Source organism: Columba livia, chromosome 3 (genome assembly GCF_036013475.1).
Source record: "Columba livia isolate bColLiv1 breed racing homer chromosome 3, bColLiv1.pat.W.v2, whole genome shotgun sequence".
Taxonomy (NCBI): domain Eukaryota; kingdom Metazoa; phylum Chordata; class Aves; order Columbiformes; family Columbidae; genus Columba; species Columba livia.
In genome coordinates, this window is record NC_088604.1 from 18,626,885 (window position 1) to 18,645,197 (window position 18,313).

At 39.6% G+C, this 18,313-nt stretch overlaps 1 long non-coding RNA gene across 1 annotated transcript; it reads left to right on the forward strand.

Moving 5' to 3' along the window:
- Nucleotides 1-152: 152 nt before the first annotated feature.
- Nucleotides 153-2,319, forward strand: LOC110362118 (uncharacterized). Its single transcript, XR_002419180.2, has 2 exons — nt 153-568; nt 709-2,319. It is a non-coding gene; the product is annotated as an uncharacterized LOC110362118 (long non-coding RNA).
- Nucleotides 2,320-18,313: the final 15,994 nt, after the last annotated feature.

An 18,313-nucleotide genomic window follows, 5' to 3' on the forward strand; every position in this document is an offset into this window, starting at 1 on the left:
CCTCTCGGGAGGCCGCAGAGCCCCGCGCGGCTCAGGGCGGTGGGCGGCAGGGGGCGCTGGCGCTCCGCGGCGGCGTGACGGCCTCTCAGGCGGGAGCGGGTCCGGGCGGCCGGTGCCATCCTCGCTGTCTTCCCGCCGGACCGCACTCCGCCGCCTCCTCCGGCTCGTCGCCGGCGGGTGTGTGGGGCAGCCCTCGCCGGGAGAGAGTGTCTGCCGCAGAGCGGCCGCGGTGATCGGTGGCGCGGGTCCGCCCACGGGCGTCTCCTCTCTCTGCAGCGGGGCTGGGGCCGTGAAACCCTGGAGGAACGCGCCGGGCGCCTCGGTTCCCTGCCCTCGAGGGCTGCCCTGAACTTGGCTCGGTGGCTTGTCGGCAGCGAACGAGGCCGCAGCACTGGGCCTGGCACGCTGCTGGGGCGGAGGATTCGGCTGCTTGCGGATTCGGACTGTTCCTCGACGGCCCCAGCCTGTGGGGCGGCGGTGCCCGCTGCTCCTCAAGACCGGGCCTGCCCGGTGGCGGCGAGGCGGGGGGAACCCTGGCCGCTGCAGAAGTCCGAGGCTCCCGCAGGAGGTGAGCCGAATAGGGGGAGGTTATTGCACCCACCTGGTGGCATTTCCCGTGTGGTGTAGGCAGAGGATAAATGTAGTTTAGTAAGGGGTGATAGCTTACAGAAAGCGTCTAATAGTCCCGATTTTTTGTTTGTTTTCCAGAAAGCATCCAGTTATTCAACAACGTTGTGATTATGGTAGAACGCCTGTTGTGGATCCAGCCATTCCGGATAATACCATGTTTGTTTTCATCACAGAACCTATGAAATCCAAAGCTGATGGTGTACTCATCTGTGGTTATTTTGCATTGCAAAATGTGTGCTGAAAATGAATTCACATACTGTTCTGTGGATCCCTTTGTGTTTTTTTAGCTACCACTTACAGTTATTAGCAGACAGAAGTTTAATAAAAAGTTAAAAGTTTAATAAGTTTTGTGGTGGTTGCTGGCTAGATGCAGATGTGGCAGTGAGAATGATGAGGCCTGTCACAGCCTCTGCTCTGTCAGAGCGCATCCTATGAACTGGTGCTAATGGGGCAGCAGTTCCCTTGATACATCATCCTCTAATTAGCACAGTGGTTCATTTTCCTCAGACCACAGCAAAATTAGTGTGTTTGGATGATGTGACTGTGATATCATAGGGCTGCAGAGTGACTAGTGCTGTTAGAGCAACAAAAAAAACCAAACCAGGAGTCACTAATTTTTTTTAGCTTTATTGATACATTAGGGCTACCAGATCTCAGCTGTACTTCCCCAGGAGTCAGGAGGAGTTGGAAGGAGTAGACAAGAGGCAGTTACATAGTGTCATGTCGCTTCCCCTGCCTGACCCCAGCTGGGTGCACAGAGTAGAGCAAAAGGAAAGGATGTAGCTTAAGAAGGTTCAGTTACTTCATTGCAAAGATGTATTTTTAAAAATACCACTTTGCCTCTACATGAGTGTCTACAGAAAGGATTTTTCCTTTGAAACTTTCTGCCACCTCTTTCTCCTTGTGATTTTACCTGATGGTACAATCTAGCCCCACAATAATGGGGCTCCTTTGGGAGACTGAAGGTAAAATGGAAAATTTGCCTGGCAGGGTTCTCAAGCTGTTGTAAAACATTACGGTTTAGAGAAACCACATGAGAAGAGGGTGCAGTACCTTCATGAGTACTTGAGTTCAGGCTGCAACTCTGGTGAGCTGTGGTCTCTGAGGAGGGCTGTTGGCAGGGCAGAGCATGGCATTTCTTCCAGGAGGACTGCAAATTTATCACTTTTCACTCTTGTCTGGGTGAGAACTGGCTCAGATCAGGCACAGTGTAGAGCCGTCTGTGTGGCAAGGGTTTCAGAAAGGGTGAGAGTACATTTCTCATGGTGGCATGGACAGGAGTCTTGGGAGACTCCTGTATGTAGCTGGCTGTCTGGCTGCCTCCAGGGAAGGCAGCTTTATTGCTGCTGGGATGCTGTTACTAACATGATACCAGGACAGCAAGTTGTCTCAGTTAATCCTATTTCATAGTATTTTTCTGTAAATATCAGTAGCCAAATTACAAAAAAAAAAAAAGCCCATGTGGGAAATTCGGAGATTTTTACATGTATTTTGAACCCAGGTAGAAATAATGCTGTAGTTTTGCAAAATGAAACACATTTAAATGTTTTAATTTGTTGTCAGTGTTTCAGCTTTTATGGGAGATTTCATTATGTCATAATCGCATAAATTTCAAGCTGATGAAATGAAAATTGAATGTTTCCTCACTTTCCTGTGAAATGAATAAAAATGATGAATTTTTGTAAAATACTGTTATGTTGTCTAATCAGTATTTTCCAAGAGCCATGAACTGTTTTGGAAAATTTGCAGTCAATGGAAACCATATAAGAAGTTTTGGTGACTAGAACTGCATCCACTGGGATGATGAATTCTGATATTTAATGCATTAAGGTTAGGAAAGATAATTTTTAATAAAGCTTTGGTGTAGAGTTAAGCAGATACAACAGACATTGTCTGGGATGTTTTGTCTTCATCTGTGTCCCTGTGAAGAAGCGTATCATACTATGGGTATCACATAACTTTCATAAATCCCGTTTCTCTATTTACTGTTGTATCTCATTCTCTGAAATTTCTTGGCAGCATTTCAATTTTTCAGCAGTGATATTTTAAATATAAGTAACATTACTGTTTCCTCATGGTTGTTAGTATTATGTTCTGATTGTTTTTTTGAAGGGTAGCACTAGGAAGATAATGAAGCTGAAAACAGACTGATAAATAATAGCCACACTCAAGAAAAAAATTATCTTGAGGATTTTAGAAATCTGATTAAAGCATGCACATGAATAAGTAGATATTACTGTTAAAATGAAATAATTTACTGTTCTAAAAACAGTTCAATAATTGCATGTGTGTGTGCTTGTATATTCCTATTAAAGCACAGCAGTTAGAACTAACAGGCCACTACTCACTCTTTTGAAATTCAAATGCATAATCATCATTATCTAGGTCAATAGAAGGCTGGGCTACCCCAGAAAGTGGGAGAAAACAGGTAAAATGGGATTTACTGGAGAGCTTACTGCCTGGCCCCTTGGATGGAGGTTGGTTTTGCAGGTCTGCATCTACACTGGGCTTCCTGGTGCTCCAGTTTGGGGGAGATGTATTAACCTGGGTACAGTGCAGCATGAATATACAATGCTAGTGAAAGCACTGGGGTCTTTGAGTCTAGAAGCTGGTGAGATGCCTCCAAAGGCCTGAAGTGAACCTGCAGAAAGCACTTCACGCAGGAATGTGATTGTCCTCCCAGTGTGGCCCTGTGTGCTGATATCAGCCCCTATTCATGCTTTCATGCTTGAAAAGACAAAGTGATCCATCTTTTTTTTTTTTTTTTTTAAGAGTCTGACCTTATGCTGTTCTTGCAAGATTCTGACAACAAAATAAGAACTAAATATGGGCAAAAAAGAGTTTCTTGTTGAAGAAACAGGGTTTTTTTTTTTTAGAAAAAGCAGAGGATATTCCCTCTCCTTACAGTGTCTGCTCTCTGTGTTAGACTTAAATAAACTGAAAAGCCAAGGTTTTTACTGTTCTAAGTCTGAAGACAAATAGTGCTATGAGTGCAGTGTTCTCTCAGTTATTTCATGCCTGTTCTGAATTGTGCTGCAGATTTTTGTCTGTAGAGCCCAAAATGACTTTGCATGGGGAATGTGTGAGAAAACTGGAGTTACACACCTTCTGCAAGGTGTGGGAGGTGGTTTCAATCACAAGCTGTAGATTCAAAGTGGAAGAAGAAAGAATTACAATGTCAAGAGATTTTTGTCCTAATGGGAAACAGATGATGAGTTCTGAATGGGAGAGGTCACACCCAAGGTTAGATCACAGACACATTTCCTAGGGATCTTTTCTGGAATAAACATAAGTTCCTTGAGTCTTGCAGTCATGAGGAAAAAATAAGCTGTGGCCATTCCTCATGTTAGCTAATGAAAGGTTAAATAGTGAAAAGGCACATGGGCTGTGCTTTTTAAGATGTGGTGAATCTTCCCTTCCCTAGAGTTTTTATCTTAAGCTGCTAATTCACATAAAAAATTCAACTTCCTTGTAATTGCTAGGAAGATGGCATCCTCTCCTCTCTTTTCAGCTACTGAACACTAGCTGTGGCACGCTCCCAGAGTTGAGATTATGTAAAGCTGTGGTTTCCAAAGTCTTTGTTTTGAAAATAAAAATATGTAGGTGCCTGTAACTGACACATGTAACAACGGAATTTCAGAGTGAGGTGTGAAGTGTGCTCATTAACTAAAATAGACTAATCACTTGAGATGATAAACTGGTTTAGTTAAAATCCAGAAAAAAAAACACAATTTACATCCAATTTGAAACTAAATATAGACAAAGGTATCCAGACATACTTAACCTTGATTTTATGTGCTGAAATCTTTATTTTGCCAAAAGCACGTGTGTCAGCTACAGCTGTGGTGAAGGCAGCACAGGGGTGGTTTGCTGGCTGGCCAGCACAGTTTAGCATCTTTCCAGGCGGTGTGGCCCTAAGCTGCTGGAGGTGTCCAGCTGGATCCCAGAGAAGCTGTTGGTGGTGCAGGAGCAGCTACTCCTAGGTCACCTCCTGCCATACCTGAGAACTTACTCATCGGCGAATGCACAGCCCTACTGTTTACATAAGAGGAATCTGACAAAAGAACTGCCCTTGAACTGCTCTCTGCCTGTAATGTAGCTCTAGAAACATTGTTTATTTGTGAAAACATGATCAACAAAGACATCTTGGGTCAAAGAGATTGTGTGCATTTGTTGTAAACAGAAACAATCCAGGAGTTACAAGCTGAGCATCGAGCAACCTTATTCTTGCAGCGTATGTTGTGTACAGGGTGTGTGGCTGAGTCTGCCTCGAGGTGTCTGAGTCTGGCAACCTGAAGGGTGTTGTTGCTCCACCATCCTCCTCCAAGACATTGTTGGACAATAGTGGTGTCTCACTGGGACGGTATGGATGGACCATTTCCTCTCAGCCCCAACATATTAATCTTATACAAGGAGATATTTTAAGATACCAAGATGTATCAACATTTTTCGTATTATCATTCTCATACCAAAGCGCAACTTATTTTAAAAAAATCCAAATGTGTTTTTTGGCCATTGTGTATTCTGCAAAACTATTTTATGCTCTATGAAACAGCATAAAAAATAGCATTGGGATATTCCATGTACATTGCAACCTTCTCAGAATTTTTGTTTGCAAGACAAAATATGTTTTTCTTCCTAGTTGTGAGACTAAAACCCAGCTCTGCAAGTCAGACGGGAACTCTTCCATCCCACAGATCACTGTTGTACTAGCAGTTCTGTTTGGCAGATAATTTCCTCAGCCACTTGTGTGTAACCCTATTGATTTGAACGTCTGCCCCCAGCAACACCTGTGCAAATTCACGGATGGCAGTGGGATTGCACAGATGCCATGGAGGGCATATTCTGGCATACAGGATATTTATTACTGGTGGTGATGCATGAGATGGAAGGGATCCAGGAGTCAGGCTGAGTTTGTGCAGCTGGCAGTTAGAAATTTACTTGCAAACTGAGCTCATTGGGCAGGAAAATCAGTGTGATAATGAATTCAAAGCCCTCAGTGCCATTTTTACCAAATCACTTTTTAGGGCAGGAGAACAATTTTGAAGAGATGTGTCTCTTATTAAAAGTGTCTGAAAATTGTACTTGAAAAAAAAAAATGAAGGCAATCCCATGAGAGATTATATTGCAGTTATTTGATATCAGAAATTACTGTTACTAAGCTTGCTTAAATTGGATGTTTACTTGTTTCTACTGAAAACTTGAAATATGTAAACTCAATGTGTGAATTTAGCATAAAAAAATTCTGAATTGTAATTAAATATTAAGTAGTTACATGAAATTAAAAATAAAACAAATATTTTTAACAGGTTTTATTTTGATTGATATGAAATTTTCCACAAAATACAAAACCTTTCAAAGTGACAGAGTTTATTTATAATACCATACATTTATATTGTTGGCCTATAGACATTGAAATCCACAGCGTTTTAGCAGGTTTCTTAGGAAAAAGTGTTGTACCTTGAACCAATTATAGACCATCTCTTGTTAAATTGTAGAGCTGGTTTGTTTAATGTGGGTAATGTGATGTTGTAAAGTATTTGTCAGTACTCTAGGGTAGCCTCTTAGGGCACACTGGTTTCACTGTATAATATTTCACACTCATATGTGCACCAGTTAATCTTCTTAGGTGAAGGCTATTTATGACTCATATAGGATTTGTTACATTATGTACTTAATTTATGCAATATGTTTAATGCTTCTCTTTATCAAGTCTCAAATTATAGTCATAGTTATTGCATGGGATTTCCTTATTATTTTTAGGGAAGGAAAAAGTCTATTTAGTCCAGCAGGATTCTTAGAATGCGAAAATTTAGCCAGGACATGCCAAAAATGTCTAACAGAATGGTATAGCACTAGACATCATGCCAATATACCCATTAGAGTTATAAAGCATGTTTACAGTTGAATAGAGGCAGACACACAGATTTACCATTCACCTTTTCCTCCCTGCTAAAGAACAGTGGAGGGCTGCAGCTGGCCTCACCCTCACTTACAACCAAATCACATTTTAACCTATAAAATGGACACAGGGTGTTTTCTTTGGCTCCGCTGCCTTGAAGGAGGCAGCAACGTGACCTGCAGGAAAGACACCAGTCTCATGTCACACGTGCTCACCTGCCTGGGATCTGCTGATCAGCTACCCTTTGTATGTACCATCACAGAGTGTGTGAAAAGCCACTCTGCAGCCACTTCCTGAAAGATTTTTAATTTGCAGGACTCACAGAGTGAGCAGGATTCTGCAAAATTCTGCAGGAGTTTTACTAAGAAGGACCTTGCTTTGGCTGCCGCCTAGTCCCATGTCATTTCCTAATCACAAAATTAAAGACACCCAAGGACATGACCATAATGTGACCTGTCCTCTCAGATTAGCCATGGTGACCCACCAGGGAACAACTTGGAGGTTTGCTTTAGCCATGCTTTCGTATCCGTGAGCTGTGAAATCATTGTGGGTGATGTGTGGAGCCCAAGCCGAGGACCTGGGTGGTGTGTGTGCTGGCTTTGTGCAAGGTCACCTCCTTCCTTGACAGCTGGGAAGCTTTATAGTGCAGGCAAGAGCTACTTGGTGCTTTGACTGTGTTCCCATCCCAGGGATTTCTGCCCACTCTTGGCAAAGCTGGGGTTGTGGGCTTCTTGAGCTGCCCTGGCTTCTCCCTCCAGGCGGAGTTCTCTTGTTGGCAACCCCGAGCCTGGGCTAGCAAAATTCGGGGGAGAGAAATGCAACAGCTGTATGTTGGAAATGGAAATTAAAGCTTCATTGCTCAATGGAGGAGCAAACCACATAATATTCTTATTGGTTGTATATATTTGGGAAAAAAAAAAAAAGGTTATATGAAGGTCTTTATAAAGTTCTTTATGTCCTTGTTTTGTTATGTCTATGTAAATCTTTCTATTACCATTGTTTTAAAAAGAAATAAATTTAACAAATATTTCATTGCCTGATTTTGTTTTGTTTTGTTTTGTTTTTCCAAATGAAAAACAAACCAACAAACCCCCTAGTAATAAATAATATCAACAGTCATGAGAAATTGTACAGTAGCTAAACAATGAAGGCACATAGAAATGCTGCTTGTTTTATTCCCACACAAAGCCCTGCTGAATTCACAGAAATGAATTAAATATACTGAGTGTGACTGGGAGTCTGGTAAAGCAGGACTTCAGTTGACACTGGTTTTAATTTTACATTTTTGTTAATTTGTTGTAAATTTGGATAATAGTCTTAAAAGGAAAGCCACTGTGTAACTGCAAATGTATATGCATATAAAAGTACATTACTAATTCCTGTGAAAATCAACTTGTGTTCCTAAAAGAATATCCAGCAAAATTACTAAATATTCACCAAAAATAAGTAATTGCAAAAAAAAGTAAAATACTGTTCCCTCTGGTAACCTTTGCTTTGTAGTAAAAATGAGAAACATTTCCTTATTCCATCCACTATTTCTAGTTTATGAAATGCTGTAGGAGGTTCCAGGTGCATGCAAAACCCTGACCATTTAATGATGATGAACACAACATTAATTTGGAAAAGATTGTTCACCTTAAGCCAAAAGCTCAAATTATCTGTTCTTCTCCCCCTTCCTTCCCTTACATTGTAAACTGTACACGGTTAGTCTTAACACCACCAAGATACTCAATAACATTAGAGGTTTGAAGGTTTCCTGATGCTTTATTACACAATGATGAAAATATCATCGTGCCTCTAACTTCATCAAATCAGGCATTTCATTACAGCATCCTGCAAGTATAGAAAACTGATTGTCTTCTGTCAGCATGGCCCGAATCCAGTTCTTGCATGCAAGACATGGTTACTAATGATCTTTGTGGGTCAGCTGAGACTTGATCTTGTTCTCTCAGTTTGCTGCACTAGGAATTGTTAAGTCAGAACAGCAATCAGAAAGAGTTTATTACAGCTTATTATATAGTTGTTTGTTTGTTTGTTTTTACAAGATGGTCAATCTGTAATAAACCAGAAATTAATAATTAATTGTACTTGCAATTTTCACAGCAGTTTATATCTCACAAGGTGAAGTTTTAGGTAAAGTACTATTATCTGCAGTTTGTGGAAGGGAGCTGCAAGTTTTGGTGTTCTCCCTGCACCATCAGTACCGTTTGGAAAAGGATGATACAGGAAACTGGAAACCTCTTCCTGATGTCTGTTTTCTGCTTTACCTGGAAGGGCCTGATCTATCTGTCTGGCTGTGCTTCCAGTTAAGTAGTGTATAGAGGGAACAATTTTTTAAGCACACACTTGCCCTGAATACTGAATGCATACCCAAAGACTTAAATCAGGTATAAACGTAGGCCAGTGTATTCCTCACCTTGCAGGGTAGATTCACTGTAAAGAATCATATCTCTAATCTATAAGAATTAGAAGCCCTGTTCGAGCCCTTCCACATACCTTTCTTCTTCACTTCCCAAACTGCAAGAGAAAGAAAGGGGGCATCTGACCAGCTATACACAAATGGAGAGTCCTCTCTGAGCTCTTCGTTTGGCAATTCAGGCATAAAGCAACCAAAGCAGAAAAGGAAGATTTGAGGCGGTGCTAAGATAATTTATCTAAGGCTATACAATGAGCCTGGCAGAACAGGAATAGCCCTGAAATCCTCCCCATTACAGTCCTGGGGACTCCTCACCACACAGTCTTGAGATTGGATGAGTAAATATGCTGAAAAGTCACGTTTGAAAAGACAGCTTGTACAGTGCAATTGCTCCCATTTTGAGCCAGGGTAAAGATCAGAATTGAAGAATTGGAGTCAGCCCAAGGAGTGAGATATATGAAATGGAAGCATGCTGCTTTTTTTTTTAATTTATTTTTTTCCTTGTGAACAGTTTTCTCTTGAAACAGATAATTATTTGGGAGAACCATCTACTTTTATTCTCAAGCAGAAAAAGAAATATATTGTCATGTTGTTCCATTTCTGTGTTATTCTGGTAATGTACTTTAGTGACTGTATGCATTTCTGATTATTCAGAATTGCTTCTCAGAGAGATTGAATTTACATTTTATCTAGACACCAGTCTTACCCAGAAAGATCTTTTTCATTTCAGTGCTAGTTTGAAAATCCATTATTTGGTGTTCATTGTATGCAGGTTTTCATTTCCAGCAAGATTCCTGTGGCAGAAGAAATATAGACAAACTCAATGGCTTCAGTAAGTATAAGTGTTCTTGTAATATACAAAAAGCCTTTCTAGTTTCCTTGAGCACAAGCTTGCAAAATGTGGGCCTACCCCTAGAAAAACAGGATTTGTTTTTGGAGTGCAGTTTAGCACCCTCACCTCCCACTTGGAATTTGCCTCCCTCCTACCTGGGCCCCTCCTGGCTTTCAGGATGGCTAATATTGGTTCCCCTGAGGAAACAAAGCACTTTTGTATTTACACTGTATTTAAATATAAGATTATTAATCAACTGGAAGTGCTGGTCCTGCAGCTCTTACACAGTGTAATCTCAGTGATGAGAGCTGCTTTGCCAACCCTGATCCTCATCAAGTCCTTCTATGAGTGCTCAAGAGTTAAAGCTGTTTCAAATATGAAATTTGATTCCTGTAAGAAAGTTTAGCATTAGTCAGTTCCACTGGCCATTCAAGAACACCAGTCTCAGTTATACTGTTAAGCCATCTAGTCCAAGTCAGTAAAGTCGCTGTTTCACTGTCTCTCTAGGGAGCCCAAAGTATTTGTCTACCACCTGGTGCCTCTGCCTGGTTCAGACTCTGGGTAATACCTGGCACACTGATGCTTTGGTCCAGGTCGGGGGTCTTTTGTCGTTTTCAGAATGCAAATATGTCACTGTGAATTTTGAAAGAGTGCCTGTGCAAAACTGAAACTGATGGTTGAAATGCTGCTCATGAAGAATATTATGAAAGTTTCTGATTTAGAAATGCTAGCATCAGAACGTAGTTATTTAAATTTGTATGTAAGTGATATAACTTCCTGTCAACTGTTCCATTTGAAACAGGCCTTTAAATTAAATTAACAAGAAATGTGAATTTTTAAGTTTATTCAGGTTTTCATTATGGAGATTTTCTCATTTGTAACAGTAATTTTTCACTGCTGTTGAAAGTGATGCTTTTCTAGTAACACGATTTTTACAAAAACACGTATTTCTGGATTTTACTTTGACAAGAAAATGTCAATCATTCATATTAGACAACAATTTTACTTGGTCACAAATTGTACAACACTTCAACTCATCTTGGAGACCATGCTGGTGTTGCTATTAGGCATTTTAATGGTGAACTAATGAGGAAAGAGAGGTGAATCAGGAGCTGATGCAAAGGGCAAAGAGGGTGAGGAGAAAAGGTGCAACATGGATAAGGGAGAGAAATGCAGAGGTCAGAATGTTCAGAAATAGAAGTTATCATATGCCACTGAAAAACACTGAATTTTTATAACAAGACACTGAGATGATAAATCACCCTGATAATGCTTACTCTATATAGATTGTTGCTTCTGATCATTGTGCCAAGTTTCCCGTTAGCATCAGCAAGATGACTGATGTAGAGTTCAGGGAATATGAGAAGTGCACAGATAGCTGGGCCATACGCTGTAATTCCCAGGGGAGCGCAGTCCTCTCTGCATGTCAGGTTTGGCACTTACAGGCTGGAAACTAGAGGTGGAAAAATCCTGAAGCACAGGAGTAGGGGTGAGCTGCCATAAACTGGTCATGTCTGCCTTCTGCTCTTAATGCAAAAGGTTTCTTAATTGTGATGAGAAAGAAAATAAGTGTTCAAAATGTGTAAAACTCATGGACGGTCAGAGACATAGTTACTTGCCCCTTTGGAAGGCACAGAGAAAAAGCAACATTTCACAGCTTTTCACTGCAATGTTGTCTTCAGGCTTAATCTGGTAGTGAAATGCTTAAGCAAATAGTTATAAGAAAGTGAGTTCTTAGGGCAGCCCCAATATCATCCACATGTGCAAGACGAGGTTAGCAGTCGCTCTTGTTTTTTAAGTGAAGACATTCTGCTGCTCAAATATTAAGTTAAATTGTAAGCATAGGCCATAAGTACTTATATTTAAACAAAGATAATGTACTATTTTGAAATACATGTCTTCCTAGTGCCTTTTTTTTTTTTTCTTCCAAAAAAGGGTCCCATTTATTCTTCCAGTCCTTCTGCTTTTCCTGGCTGTGGGCACTTGCTGGCAAAGAATGAAATCTCTCTCTCTCTCTTCCCAGAAATGCCCCCCCACTTCTCTCTACTCTTGACAATAACAACACAGAAGAGTGCTGCCTTAAAACAAAATTTTCTACAGTGTGTCATGTTGCTGCTGAAATTTAATGATATTCAGGGCTAGGAGAAAAGAGCAGCTGCCCTCCAGGTGGTGTTCCATAAATGCTCCCTAGAACCCAGCAGGAAGCTGTATAAGTTCAATTCAGTGAAGCAAATTCAATCATTTGCCCCTTTGTAAATGGAGCATAAGCAAAAAAAAAAAAAAATCTTTGAAGGATCCTAACACATGTACACTACATGTACTTAAAAACTCACAAACGTTTTTCGCTAGTGTTGCTTATATGTCAGATAAGCTTAATAGGATCTTACCAGCAGCAATTTAACTTTGGAACATTTCAGAATATCCCATAAATATCCAATATTTGTTTCATGCAGAACTCAAGAATCAGTGATGACTGAAATTCTATAAGGTTAAGCAGTTGTCTCCATAATACCTTTTTCTAAACATTAAGCAGCTCTTCCAAGGAGCTAACTTTTTGTGACAAACCTAATTAGTACAGAGTTATTTGATTAAGTATGAACACTGTTGTGGATTTTCAGTTCAGGTTATTATTATTCGGTTATAGACTCTACTTACAAATTAGAAGTACAGTAGTAAACTTCTGAGCCATAGCTCCTTTTAATACTAATTCTTGTGTTAATGCCTAAGATTCACAATTATCCTTTGTATCCACTGTCACAATTTACAACTGGGTTTATTAATACATTATTCAAAATTATACGCAACCATCTTGTTATGATATTCTGCTCAGACTGTTTACTAGATACAAGTAAATGACAATATTTTTACCTTAAAATGTTTTAGCAGGCTTGAACTTCACCTTGTAAACAATATGAAAGTGAATGTTTTTCCTCTAAATTGCTGAACATTTGGCCTGATCTGCTTTTCATCTTAAACAGGTATGAAATGTATTAGAAAGTGATAAAAGATGGTCTCTGTCCTCATGCAACTAAATAACTAAAAAAATAAACAGCTTTGATTTGAAAATAGGAATTTGATAAACGATTAATACATTATCTCTTGTGGCCCTTCAAGGAGGAAAATCGCAGTGCTGAAATTTGGTGTACTGGAAACCTTCTGAATTTCACAGTGGATTTTCTGTTAGTAGTGTTTTAGAAAGGCTTTCAAATTCACCAAATATATATATGGAGAGGAAGCAGCTTTATTAACCCAATATCAAATTAATGTTCCACTTTCAAAGAGTGCTTTTAGGAAGGAAGAAGGCCTGGTTTCAAATCATGAAAGGACATTCAAGGTCTCAAAACCTGGTTTTGGTATTTTTTTGAGTGGCACTGCATTAAGATGGCAAACCACAAAATCTGTAGTCCAGTCCTTGAAACTGTGTTTTCTTTATGGACTATTACGCTGTCAAAACTCTACTTTTATAAGGTGCCCAAGTATGAATTTATACAACAGTAAAATTTCTAAAGAAGCCATAAATGTCTGAGGGATAAGTAATGATTGTCATCACGAAAGTATGCATACCAGAGTATGTATTTAACCAATACGCTCACTTTCCTTTACCAAATCGATAGTCATATATTTTCACAGCCCTTTTTTCACACTGTGCTATTTTGCAATAGGATTAACTCTGCTAGCCAAACAACCAGACACCGAATTCAAACCATCAGAGTGGATGTGCAGACTGCCCCATTGCCTGCTGAGCTCTGGCTCTCGCTCAGGCTCCCCTGCCGTACCCAGCGAGAGCAACCAGCAACCCCAGCAAAGTGGGAGGATGGACTGACTGGTTCAGGCTGAACTTCCCATTACCACCATCTCAAGCCAAGTGCTTTGGTAATTCACACCCCTCTTCAGCTTGAGACACAATAATGGTACAAGATTAAATGATTCTGTGATACTCAGGCTTATTTGTGTGGGCTGGAGCATGCACGTGTGGAGGAGTCACATAGCTGCACCCTGCATGACGATAGGGAAGATGCAGCAAAGAGGTGTCAGTCACAGGGATGCTTTCATCACCTTTTTTGCAGTAACGTTTACCTGGGGTTGTAACAGCTTTAGTCCATTTGATGGAGAATTTCAAACCTTACTCTGAATTTCCTTATTTTTTTTCCCCAGTTTATTTCCTGTTCTTGTGTTGAGTACATATGAGCATACACTACTGTTTGTTTGCTTGTTTGTTTGTTTGTTTTGTTTGGATTTTTTGTTGTTTTGGTTTGGCTTTTTTAGGAATTCCCTTTTGCAAAACACACAGAAAAACACCAACTAGTGGGAATGCTGTCCAGCCGTCTGTAGCTTCTGGACCTTAGGGTTTCCCTTACTTCTGATGCTGGGAAAACAGCCTTGTTTCTTAAACGAATATGTCTGAGACAGTCATAGAAATCACAGGTTTTCTAAATTAAATGGAAAATATTTGCCCAATTAGCTGAGAACACCAAGAACAACTGTTTGACCATTAAAGCTATGAACTGATAACTTTGTCAAAAAATCCATAAGAATTGGACTAAATATTCTTCTCTTACAAATTGTTTTCTTAGAAGATGAACAGCATGTAAAAAGAACAGGAATAAATATTTGACAGGCTCTGTACCTCTTTGCATATTAAATTGAGAAGCTGTCATAACCCCACTGAAAAAAAAATGCTGCAGTTCATTATCCAGTCCCCTAAATTTTCCATCTTTATTACGTACAAACAAATACACATTTGTAGAGATATCTCCAGTTTGAGACTTCCCCTAGTATGAAGAGGAAAAAGGCAGAACTGCTTAACATAATAAGTAATGTAGTCTGAATACAAAGATGTGAGCTGTGGCTCCGTCTATGTAGCTGTATTAATTTCTGTGGAACAATTCCTAATTTAAACCATTTTTTTTTTTCAGGAAAATACAATGCTTTGAGTGCTTTGGGTTTTTTTCTGTGTTATCTAGGAAAGCACATGTTTAAAATAAGGATGGACCCTGCAGAGGTATAGGAAACTGTCTCTTGAAAAGCATTTTAAAACTCTGAAAGCTAAGCATGAAAAGTAGAATTGGTCAAGCAATGTTATTTTCTGAACCAAAAATTGGATAAATGTTAGCTTTTGAGGAAGTTGCAATTCAGCCAGGAAGCATTTCCCTTATCTGCAATTTTTTAGCATTTGCTAACTTTTTTTTGCCTATAAGGCATTCCAGACCGAATTGCATACTGTTCAGACTCTCCAGGATAGTCCACTGTTCATTTTTTTATACTCCTTGACTGCATGACTAAAGCTACAGTTGGACATTTTTGGGTAAAATACACAGGTTTGGTGTTTTTGGTGTTGTTTTTTTTTGTTTTGTTTTGTTTGGTTGGTTTTGTGTCGTGTTTGTTGTTGTTGTTGTTTTCTGTTTGTTTTGTTTTGTTTTGTTTTTGCTTTTGGTTTGTTTATGATTTTGTTTTGTTTTTTTGTGATGCAACTTTGCATTGTGTAATATACATAATAGAAAGTACTTAATTTCCTATTTTTTTCCTTTCCCATGAAAATCATTCATTCTTCAACTCCCAGCACCAGGGCAGGATATGGAGACACTGTGTGAAAAGCAAGGGACTATTTATATCAACACCTCTACAAGCAGCTCTTTAAACCAGTGTGCAGAGCTAAGTGCACGTCTCTCCTTGACCTTATGCTCCCTGTGCTGGCTCACTCAGCCTTATCTGCAATCAGAGCACCTGACCCTCCACATCCTGCTGTGTCACAGGTATTTCCTTCCACATGGGATCTGAAGGGTACTTCTAATTCTAGTAGCTAAACCACATTTTTTTCCCTGTTGGATTTCAACAATGAAGTTTTACTGACATAACCCTATTTATTTATTTTTTTTCTCAAATCAGTCTGCTTTTTTTTTTTCCCAATGACTTTGTTGCTATCTGACAGTATAAAAAAAGAATTATTAAGCTTATCCTATTTTCTTAGTTCTTACTGCAAATGTTTTCCTGTTTTGCTTACTGCTTATTAAAATGTTGCATGAAGCCAAATATACTTTACACTAAATAGTATTTCTGAATAATTGATGTCTTAAAAACAAGTCACATAAAATAGTCTCAAAATTCCAAGCAAAGAAGTGTCATATTGGTTCTCTGAATTAATCTAGTTCAATATAACTTGTCTGAATTTCTCTGTTGAGTTTAGAAACTAGTCTCAAACCTGGCTACGTTTGCTGATATTCCCTTTCTGAAGGTCAGGTTGATCAGACTACAGATCCCACAGTTTTTGCATTCCAGTGTCAAGACAAATCATAAACAGAGGGAAATCTCATTGTGTTTGGAAAGTGAACATTGCAGGAGACCTGTTTGCCTTTTGCACCATTTTGTTACATAGTCCACTGCATCCTGTGCTGCACCTAGCAAATCAAAATGCCATTAAATGACCTTTTAATATTAATGTCCATTTTTCCTATTTTTTAAAAATTGAATTTGTGAAGCAGGGTGCAGATAGTAGGCTGAGAGGGTAGTAGTAAGAGAGGATGAAATGCTAGTCCCTGTGAAATTGGTGGCAAAGCTTCAGTTACACAAACAGGAGCTCAAGCAGCAACCAGAGAAGAGAAAACATGAGTATGGTAGCTGCCCTCTCCTGAGATTTCTGCGGATGTGTGCTGCTCTCATGAGATCCTGCTGCAATCCACATAATGACTAAGGGCTTCTTGCTCTGAGATCTGGGCAGATGTTGAATGTCTTGTTCCTCCACCACCTGTCGTAGGTCATGATGGAACTTCTGTGCCGGAGGCTGTGGTGACAGGTCTGTCCCCGCCACTGTTTGAGCTGCCAAACCTTGGTTTCTGTGAGGTCACCAGAGATAACGTGGCCATGACCCTTATGGTAGATGTTCTGACTAATTTAGAAGAACAGATAAAGATACACAAATCCAGATATTCAAATATGTCCCTTCCTTTTAAAAACAGTGGGTTGGTTTGAATTTTTATACCTTTTCTATAACACCAAATCTCTAAGTATACACACTCCTGAGCCTTTCGTGTGAGGGGCATAACACCCAATTACCTGCTGTGCAGTTCATCTCTAACATTAATGTAGAAACAAAGTAGACAAGCTCATTTTTATTGTGACTTACAAAGCAAATCCTAAGGACTTCCAGATGTGTGTTTGTTTGTTTGTTTTTAATATGACACTGTGACTTAATATGTAGAAAACCCTAAATCTCCAATACTGAATTTTTCTCTTAAAAACATCTGTTAACAATTCAAGAGTCTTCTTTCTGATTTTGAAGAGTTTCTGAAGGCAGTACAACCTATATTTCTGATAGATAGAAAACTATGGATTTATAAACAGAAATTTTGTACATGTGTCTAAGTAAGCACTCAGTAAAGGCATTTCTATCTAAATTTAAGATTTTTATAAATGTCAGCTGAGAGGGATATTTTTTTTTTACATGCAAGTTGTAAATTCCTGAAATTAGGGGTTCATAATATGGAATTGTTTAGAAACCTTTATTTATAGCAGCACTAGCAGATGCTGCAATAATGAACAGTAGCTCTAAGCTGTTCTCATTCTGGTATTCCAATCATTCATACCAATTTTTATTATAAGAACTCTAATGCAATGTAATGTAGTGTCTCTTCCATACAATCGACACACACGTTTTTCACATGTTTATGTCTTTTCTTGTTAGTAGAGCTCTGTAACTGAAAGCATTTTATCACCTCTGGAGTAAAAGACATTAGGGGTGGGAGGGAAGGGATTTAGGTACACAGCTCATGTTGATAATGAGAGCTTCACTGTTACTAAATGTTTACTAAAGATAAGAACAAAATATATTTGTGGCATGAACTTCAGATAATATTTTACCTGCTCTTTGAGCAGGTAAGCAAAACAAACACTTTGCTCTATCATTTTCAGTAGTGAATTCAGCAATAATTTGCAGAGAGAGAAAGAAAGGAAAAAAAAAAAAAGAGCAACCTTGACTCTGCTTATACTGTGCTAAATGGTGCTATTTAGACAGGGGCTAAAGCAGGGGCAGGGTAGAGCCATGCTTCCTCTGGGAATATTTGGAAAAAGGCTGCACAAAGTGCCTGTGATGACAGAGATTGCTCCTTTGTGTGTTCTTGACATGCTTTGGGATGGGCGGGGAAGGAGTCTCACTACTCCTTTTTTCTTGCCCATATTCTTTCTGAGTGTGCTTCTTCAGAGCGGCCAGACCCTGACTTCTCTCTCTGCCCAGTTGGACTCTCGAGCCCTTTCTTTATTCTGTGCATCCATAGCAAACATTCACCACCTTAATACAAGCCCTGTTTAGCCCACTGGTTCTGACACTACCTAAGACAGTCCTTTGACAAATACTGCAATTTCTGGTCACTGTGTGTTTCCAGATAATGCCTTGACAGCTATAAAGCCCCTGTGTCTCAGGTGCCCTCACAGGTGGGTGAATATCAGACATGAGAGCCTTTTTCACATGAAGGCAAAAGGGCTGATTTATCATTGCCCTAACACCATCCAAGCTGGCACAGAGTACTCATAGACCAGACTT